Raw genomic sequence first — 9,781 nt, 5'->3', positions numbered from 1 at the left:
TTGGCAAGAAAGAGTGACTGAGTGTGAGCTCAGGAGTGCTGGGAAGAGGAGAGCTGAGTGAAGGAAGCGTTTGTGAACTGGACCTGCATAGCAAATTGTACCAAAACAGATCAAAACTGGAGCACAATTTCAGCTTATTTCTCAGCAGTTCAGTTCCTAATGTACCTTTCTGCGGAATAACCTGGCTTTGTGCAAGCCAGGAGGGAAGGCAGAGCTGCTCCACAGCTCGTCCGTGGGGGTTTTGTGCTGCTGGGGGCTCATGCAGGTCACCGTGGGCAGGTCACCGTGGGCAGGTCACCGTGGGCAGGTCACCGTGGGCAGGTCACCGTGGGCACATCTCAGTGGGCAGGTCACCATGGGTGGTCAGGGTGGACAGGTCACTGTGGGCAGGTTGACAGGAGACCTGCACAGGAGTGCACAAATACCTGAGGTGGCACAAGGGCACAGCCCCGGCTGTTTCCCAGGCCAGCACTGCAGGTGCCTCTGTTCCTGCAACACAGCATTCCCACTCTGCCTGCTTATCCCTCCTCATGCTCTCTCTTCTCTCTACATTGTGCCAATTCTCCTTAAAGGCCCTTTGCAAAATGTTTTCATGTTGTTCTTTTCCTTCGCAGCTTCTTGCTGGCCAAATTCTTTCCATGCCTCGGTGGGCTGCTGGACGCCTTGAAAAGGATGACATGACCCTCCGAGCGCCTTGTTGGGAATTTTCAAAATAACACACTTAGGTACAACTCTCCTGCGGCTCAAGGCCACGGTCAGACATTTCATTTCCATTGTGCTGAGCTGGACACGCTCCCAGCAGAGCAACAGCCGGCTCTGGGAGCACGGTCGGCGTTCGGAGCTGCCGGTGCGTTTGTGCAAATGTTGATTTTGGGACAGCCCCTGCTGTCTGCGTGGGCGGTGAGGTGCTGAGCACAGGGCAGCGAGTGCTGTGCTCCAGGAAACGAGCAGCACATCAGAGGAATGTGTCTTGCACAGGGGACTGGGCCACAGCTGCCTTCCTGTCCCCTCCTGTCCCCAGCAGTGCCCTGCAGCTCAGTGCTCCAGAGTCCCTCTGTGCCCCCTCGGCTGGGTGGGCTGGAGGCAATCCCTCCTCTCCTGGGTGCCGTGGGAGGCAATCCCTCCTATCCTGGGAGGCGTGGGAGGCAATCCCTCCTCTCCTGGGTGCCGTGGGAGGCAATCCCTCCTCTCCTGGGTGCCGTGGGAGACAATCCATCCTCTCCTGGGTGCCGTGGGAGGCAATCCCTCCTCTCCTGGGTGCCGTGGGAGGCAATCCCTCCTCTCCTGGGTGGCGTGGGAGGCAATCCCTCCTCTCCTGGGTGCCGTGGGAGACAATCCCTCCTCTCCTGGGTGGCGTGGGAGGCAATCCCTCCTCTCCTGGGTGGCGTGGGAGGCAATCCCTCCTCTCCTGGGTGGCGTGGGAGGCAATCCCTCCTCTCCTGGGTGGCGTGGGCTGCTGTTGGTGTCCACACCAGGTGTGAAGGGGCAGGGACCCCAGGGGCTGCTGCTTTTGAACTCCATCCACACAGATGACCTGGGGCCCTGTAAATCCTGCACGGGGTGGGCAAGAGCTCCTGCTGGGGGCATCCCATCCCAACACGACCAGAGCCTGCTGAGCTGAGAAAGGCCTGTGTTTCCTTGTCTGGGAAGCTGTGACACCCTTCTCTTTCACATGGCAGTTGTTAGAGGTGGGCCTGAAGGGAGGGGTTGTCTGTCACTGCCGCTCAGAGGAAGAGCCCGTTTCACACTCTGTGCTGAGGAGGATCTGCTCTCCCCATTACGGGGCAGGTCCTCAGCCAGGCTCATTCCCCCTTTGATCAGCAGGGACACGCTCCATCAGTGGCTCCTGTGCTCCCACGGAGATCTTTAATCTCCTGTCAGGCCCCCACAGGCAGAGACAGGCACCTGCAAAGCCCCTGCAGGCACTCCTGCTAAAGCACTTCTGCAGCTGCAGGCTGCATGTTCTCAACACTCATCTTAAACCTTAGCTGCAGTGGTTTTTTCATGTTTGAATTGCAAAAGCAGCACTGAAACCCATCTTGGAGGTCTCTGTCTTGTTCTCTGGAGTTATTTTGTGAGGGTGATTAATCAGGCACGTTCCTGTTTCCTGATGGCCACTGTACATCATGGATTTACATCTGCAGGGTAAGGCACCAAGCTGACAGATCTACAGCCCCCATAACCTGTAGGTCTGATGCAGCAGTGAAAGGAAAATGTTCTGCAGTTCACTAACAAGAACCTGAACACCTCCCAGCCAACTGAGAGCAAACCAAAAGCTGATCTTTGCTGCACAATTTTTGCTTGTCCTGGAATAACAGTTTGTCACCTGCTAAAGATGGCCCTGCACACTGGCCTTTAATTCAGGTTTTAAACTGGTGAAAAAACAAACAGAAACCCCCAACAAAAAACCTAACCAACCCTCACCCAAAGAAGCCAACAGATACCTCTGGGTGAGGGAGATGAGGCATGGCTGGTTATTCCCAAGTTACAGGTCGGAGTGTGTTTCTGAATTATGTTTTATGTCCCAGTGACAACTAAATAAACCACTTCAAAGCAGAGTCCAGGTGTCAGCTGCAGCCTTTCCCCTGCCCATCTGATTGGTGCTGCTCTCAGTTTCTCAGCACTTCTGAGCAGCCAGGGAGCTGCATTATTTTCAGGTGCCAGGAGGTGAGGTGCAGGTGCCTGCTGCCAGGCACAAAAACCCCTGGGGCTATTTAAGGCAGGCACAGGGTCAGACTCTGTTTGGCTGGGGCAAGTGTTCTCTGCTGTGACTTAGTCCCTGTTTTGAGGCTCGTGACAGAAAACCAGCAATAGCAGGGTGTGAGAAGCCTCACGAATGTAGGAATTACTATGTGAGCCTTTAAAAGTCAAGGTCAAGACTCAAAAACGGGAGTTCTTCTGGGCTGAACTGTGGGGAGAAGGGGAGCAAAGATGCCTGTTGTGCCTTTCAGGTAAGGAAGCCTGAATGCTCCCCTGGGGTCTCCGTGTTGGCAACACAGGGAGTAAGGGTGCTTTTTATCTAGTAAATGTACTTTACTTGCTGGGCTTGCCATGATGGGTCACGTGGAATTGGACTTCTGTCTCCTGAGTGAGTTTAACTTGCATTAGAAGGCTTTCCTGCTAAAGCTATGCCAGCAAATAGTAAATGTGTGGGTAATGTGTGGGTTCTGGGGCTGTGTGTGCTGAATGAAGCAATGCTGGGTTTGTGGAGGGCTGGCACTGGTGAGCTGATGAAAGCACAGAGGTCACTTGCTGGGCCATTTCAAAACCTTTGGCTCTAAGTGATGGAATAATTTTTCTCTGGATTAGCAAGTGAAGAATTGTTTGGGAGGAGAAGGTGTGTGAATGTGTGATATGGATTAAAAGGTAAAAAGTGGAGAGTTCAAACTTGTAGTTTTCTCCTTTTTCTCCATTTGTATGTTCATCAGAGAAGTTCTCCACCACTTTCAAGTAGCTGTGAATATCTAATTAAAAATCCTTTAAAAATGGTAATCCCCCTAATTGAAACAATGAGGTCATAGCTGGCTAATGACCTCCCACTGTGTCTTCTGCTACTTTTGTCTTAACAATATTTTCCTATGGCTTCTTTAGTGGCTCACAGGGACTGCTGTGTGGCTGGTGGCTCTCCAAAGCTCTGCTAGTGGCTGTGTCCTATAGCAAATTAAATGCTCATGAAATGCTCTGCTTTGAGCAGGGGATGTGGAGTGGTTCAACATATAAACCACACTAAATCTGTGGTGTCACTTATTAGACTTAATAAGTTTATTTGTGTTATGGTTTACAGTGGATCACCACAGGCAAAATCAAGATCTAGTCAAAAAACCACTTCACAAACATCTCCAGATGAGGTTTCTGAAGTCTGTGTTGGCTAATTACGCTCCAGCATTGGGCAATATTGTGCAGTTTCTTTCTCTGTGTTCTGCAGACTCCTTGTCCAGGTTGTGTTTAACCTCATCCTTGTGTGGAGAAGTCTCTGAGCTGTTACACAAATGCATTTTTTAAAAAGGCTGATTTTCAGTGTAATGCTAACACTGCCTGCAGTCTGCTGCAGCGTGGGAAGGAGCTCACTGTGGCAGGTGACACAGGTGACACAGGTGACACAGGTGATTTGAAGGCCTCGTGTCCCAAGAGGGGTGACCTGGGTGATGTGAGGGGGATGAGCAGGAGCAGCACTGCTGCACTGGAATGACCCCTGTGGCACTCCCAGTAAACCCAGCAAAGGGACTGCCTAAAGCCTGGGTCACTGCCTTGCTGATCACAAGGAAAGGGGTAAATTTGAATTCATTATATCACTGAAGGTGTTTCTAGAACATTGAGCTTTACCTCGGTGTGGTAGCTCTAAGCTCTGGATGCATTGGGAATGGCCTGGATCCAGGTCCCCTGGGCCCACAGGTTCCCACAAACCTGTTTTTATCAGCGAGGTGAATTCCCCTCCATTTCCAGGAAACCAGAGTCCAGTCTGACACACCAAAGAAGTTTACAGACTCGTTTTTAGCAGCATTTATTTACCTGGGAGTGCTTTTGGTGGTTGCCTTGCAGTGCCCGGTGTGGAGCAGGGCCCTGCCTGGCACTGGCTGCCAGCTCTGCCCCTGCCCTGGGCTCTGGCTCTGGGAGTTCACTGGGATGAGGGGGAATGGGGGAAATGAGGAGATGCCATCACCCGAGCAGCCCTGCGGGCACACCCTGCTGCCCTGGCTGGGGCTGGGGGAGACAAAAGCTTTCTGTGAGGGGCACTGTAAAGCAGGAGGGGGCTGGCGAGGGGCAGAGCGTTTCCTCCCTGGTTCCTGGGGGACTGCTCTCGTGTCCCTTTTGTTTTGGAAAGTGCATTTCAGACTGCTGTGTGTTGGTTTGTGTCGGAGCTGCCGGCTGGATCGAATGTCCTTTCCATTACTGAATGTAATAAACTCTCCAGGGATGAACTCTGCAATCTATTCCAAAACACCATTTTCCTCCATGAAAGCCTCCTATGGAATATCCAGCTGCTGTGCTGAGAGTCAGGAAATCTGATGCTGTTGTACATATCAAAATACAATAAACCCCCATTTATCCACCCCTCATCTCACTCCGGTTCCTTGTCTCCTGTTGCTGTTGGCACAACTCCTCATGCAAATTCCGCCACAGGGAAGGGGCAGGGTGCTGCTGCCAGGCTGGGGGAGCTGTGCCCCCCCTGCAGCCCTGCCTGGCATTTCCAGGGCAGGAGATGCTGCAGGGTCGCTGGGACACCTGGGCAAGCAGGGATCCTCTGTGAGGAGTCGGGCCCTGGGATCTGGGATCCCCTGCATCCAGCCCAGCGTGATCTGCTTTTATTTATCCTGAGGGATGTGGGATAGAGAGCACTTGGAAGCAACTTGACAGCCACTAAAACAAATGTTCTTTTCTGTTTATTCCTTGGCTTGCATCTGGAAATTAAATGTGCTGAATTAGGAATCTCCAACTTTGACTGTCTTACCGAGCCTTTAATTGAATACAGGTCAAACCCAAAAGCATGGGTTTTTCAACTGACTTCTGTTGCTGCACTAGGAAAAATCACTGATTTTCGGGAGGCTGTGGGCATAGCACATTGCTGCTGTAGGCACAATACGTCACTGCTGTACAAAATACCTTCACTTCTGTCAGGACATGGCAACGACTCTGGTTTTGAATGGCTGAATCTAGAAACAGGAAATAATCACATCAGTAAAGACTTTAATGCTGGTCTTGGGTAAAACTACAGCGAGTTGTGAATGCAGGCTGAGAGATTTCTGTTTAAAGCTGGTAAGTCTCTGCTGAAAACTGGTAAATTTTCCACAACAGTCAGCTCAATGCATCATTTTTTTACATAAAGAAAGTTGTTGAATCAAGCTGAAAGGAATATGTCCTTAATTCTTTCAGCAGTTCTTGAGCCACACGTTCAGCAGTTCTGTTCACAAACCCCAGCAATGCCATTCTTATTCCTACACCATTTGCCTCAATTTCCTGTTTTCAGCATTTTTTGATACGAAGAGAAGATGCCTGTTCTCCTCCACGCTGTCTCAGGGCTGGAGGAGCTCGCCAGTCTCTGCAGAAATGATTCCCAGGGAGGCTCAGCCCTGCAAGGGCTCAGTGCTCAGTGCTGAGCTTTGAGCAGAGCCCTTGGCCAGAGGCTGGTCAGGACCGAAGTCCAGGGGGTTTGTCCTGCTGAATTGTCCCTGCCAGCCCTGAGCCAGCAGCGACTGGTGCAATTAAACAGTTTTAAACCTCTGCCAGCACGTTAATGCAGCCTTGTTTATGCACAAAGCACTTGGAAAACAGCTCTAAACACTGGAGTTATCTGCAGCAATGCTGTAGATAATGACAGAAGATTTTCATCCGAGTTTGCAGACGTTATGCACATTTTCTCTTTGTTTCCTAGCAGAGGCTGGGGCTCTGGTTACCTGTTGGAGGGGGGGGTGGGTGGCTCCAGAGCCCCTTCCTGCCCCCCTCCCCTGCTCTCTGTGCCTTTGCCCCTCGTGCTGTGCCAGTGGAGCAGCCCGGGGCAGATGGAGGGGTCTGATGGCAGCAGCCTCCAGGCGATCCTGACCCTCTCCTTCTTCCAGCAGAGGCCCCTCAGGGCAGCTGGGAGGGGAGGCTCCCCACTCACTGTCAATAGATGGAAGAACCCAGAGCTGTGCCTGGGCAAAGTTCTTGGTTTTCCAGCATTTGAACGAAATGTAGTCTTTCCTTTTCTAGAAAAGGACTTTAGAATCCCTTTTTGACTGTAAGAATGAAAAAGGACAGCTTGGCTTCTTTCCTTTTCTAAAAGACTCAGCTCATTTCTGAGTCCTTCCTGGAAAAACATTTTGTGGTGTTGAAATTAGCCAAGACCAGAGTGGCTGCCTGGGAGTACTTAGCTGTAAATTCACATGCTCTTGGCCCCTGGTTTGTTTTATCTCCTGTTTAGCAGAAAGCCTTTGGCTTTGTTCTGGTTTTGCTGACAATGTGAGGTCCAAAGTGTCTTCCTGAGAAGGATGTTACAGCTCTGAGGTTAACATCGTGTGTGTGTTGGGCAAAACTGGCAGCATCTGTGCCCCACTGATCACGTGATGGCATAAGCGAAAATAACATTTTATTCCAGTTTAGTCCTTGTGTCAGTCCCAGAGCAGTGCCAGGTGTCTGTGAGATTCCCACTGGGAGCTGCAATTCCTGAGGGGGGAATCAGGGACAAGGGGAGGATCTGCTGCAGACCCCAGCCCTTGGGAAGTTCATCCTGCTGGCTCAGACAGCCCTGGGGTGACAGGGGGTCCCTGCTGCCCTCAGCTGCTTTCCTGGATGGCTGCACATCCCCCCAGTGCCTAGCCAGGAACATCACTGGGCTCCTGCTGCTTTCCAAGCAGTGGGAATCGCCTCAGGGAGGTGAGTGGAGCACTGGCAGGGTGGAGGTGAGGCTGCCAGGCTGTGCCAGGCTCCGAGCTCAGCTGCCTCCAGGCAGGCAGGGTCCAAGGGGCTGCTCTGACCCAGGAGCACTCTGCTCCCTCGATCCTTCTCTGAGGTTAAAGGAACAGGAAACATCTGGCAGAGAGGCCACGTAGCTGAAGCCTTTCAAGTGCAGATGCTCTGGAGAATTGTGTACAAATAGGGAGCTTGAGTTTTCTTTGTTGTTGAAACATCTGACACTTCCCCTGTGCTGAGCTCTGCTCTACCTGGCATTCCTCTGTGGATGGTCTCCTGCTGCTTTTCCCTTTCCCCTGGTTCAAGTATAACCCAAGCTAAGAGTGCCACAGGGCTTACTCTGCTCCCGCTGGCAAGTTTTCCCTTGTGACTACGTGTAGAAAATACCTGGTTGGTTGTGTACGAGCTGGATTTAATTTCTAGGTCGTGGTGAGCAGCGATGAGGGGCCAAATTCTGATCCAGTGATGACATGGGTAAACTCCCACTGATTTCCAAAGATTGAATTGGCTGTAGAGGGCTGGGTTTTGCAAATCCAAGTGCCTCTGACAAACACATTTGGCTCACTTTCTGCCAGCACTCCATTATTTTTTCCCCAGTTCAGATGTTTATGTGAGTGCCTGCTGGCTCGAGAGGCTGAATGTGTCTGGATGTATTTGAGGGTATAAATGAAATTAAACATGTCTAGCGAATGCCATCATCACTACTCATCTGGAGGAGCCTTGCAGAGCTGCTGTACCCTTGTCTCAGAGCTCTGCTCCTCTGGTTTCTCCTGGCTGGGAGGATGCAGATTTCTTGTGAGAGTTCCCACAGCTGCCACCTCCCAGGCCTGCACGGGGGCTTGGCCCTGAAATGGCAACCAGGTTGTCACAATGGCACTGGAATTTATGCTGGGCACAAATGCTCAGAGACAAAACCCTCTTATGTCATGTGCATAAATGATTTTTTGAAGCAGGATAAGTACTGACAGTAGTGGCACATGTCTGAAATAAGCAGTGCAAAACAAATTTGGGGGCAGAACCTTTCCTGCAGGTCCTGCTGTGCAGCCCTGAGCCAGTGTGATTTGTTTAACCTGATACTGAGATAAGCAACTCTTGTGGTTTAAGCCCCAGCCAAAACCAGCACAGCAGTGTGTGTGCAACGGTTTTTACACTTTATTCCATGTATAAAAAAGACAATAAAATTTATCTACATGGCTATGAGAGGGGCAGTCACCTCAGTGCTGTCAGCAGCAGGAGTGTAGGGGTGACGTGGTGGGAAAACACAAACCCAAGCACAAACTCCTTCCCCAGAGCAGGGTGTTGGGGAGCTCCCTGCATTGCAGATCCTGAGGTGTGGTGACTGCCAGAGCAGCCTGACACAGGACTCACAGCTCAGGGGGTGGCACCAAAGCTTCACAGGTCTCCTCTGTGCTCAGCAGCTCTGGGCTGCATGGAGGGAAGGTTTTCCCTTCATTGCAGAGGGGGTGTTCAGCCTTCATTTCCTTTCTGGCCTGGCTTGACAGGGGATGTGGAGATTTTCTCTGTCCTTCTGGATGTACACACTGTTCTGTGCTATTTTCTGTTCACCAGTATTATGAGCTGTAATTTTGTGTTAAAACCAAGACACTGCATGGAAACAGCAGTCAGCAGGGAGTCGAGGAATGCTGGATGTAACACTGTCACAGTTGTTAATCCATTGCACTGAGCAGTTTGACTCATTGATGGTTCCTCCTCTCTGCTTCCTTGGATATCAAATGCTATCCTGGGTGGGTTTTTTTTGCAGTTCCCTGGGAGTTTTTGCTGTAGCTCCTTCCTGTGGTCGCTGGCACATATGCAGCATCCTGGGAATGCCAGTGAGCACCTGGTGCCCTCTGCATGGGCATCTCTTGGGGCTCTGCCCGTGCCCCGCTGCCCTCTCCGTGCACTGTGCAGCTAAAGCCCAGAATATCCCAGGAAGTTTTTCCTTCCTGAGCTGGTGGCAGTGGATGGAAGGAGGGAGCCTTTTCCACCTGCAACCACAGGTTGTGTTTAAATTGTTCATAGGTGTCATTAGGAGGCTGTGATCCATTTCCAGGTGTAGTTTTTGAAACACTTTTATTTCAAGACCAAGACAAGCCAGAGAGCCTGAATAACGTGTCTCACTCATGGGCTCATTCCCAGAGATAGCAATTTCCTTGGCTTGGACACCTGGCTGGGATCCAGCTCTCATTTCTCTCTTCTGAGGATGTGACCCAGGGAAGTGCTGGCCCTGTGAGAGTCCCACAGGTGATGAGGAGGGTCAGACACGGGGCTGGGGCTCCCGGTCTGTGCAGGGAGCTGAGCCCCTCTCCCCCTGGGCTGGGCTGGGTCCTGCCTGCTGGGAGCTGTGGCTCCTCTCCCACAGGAGCCGTCCCTGCCCGGGGCCGGGTCCCTCCTG

The sequence above is a fragment of the Prinia subflava genome, chromosome 11 (assembly GCF_021018805.1).
Source record: "Prinia subflava isolate CZ2003 ecotype Zambia chromosome 11, Cam_Psub_1.2, whole genome shotgun sequence".
Taxonomy (NCBI): Eukaryota; Metazoa; Chordata; class Aves; order Passeriformes; family Cisticolidae; genus Prinia; species Prinia subflava.
The sequence above is the reverse complement of the archived record's forward strand: the minus strand, read 5'-3'. Positions refer to the sequence as shown.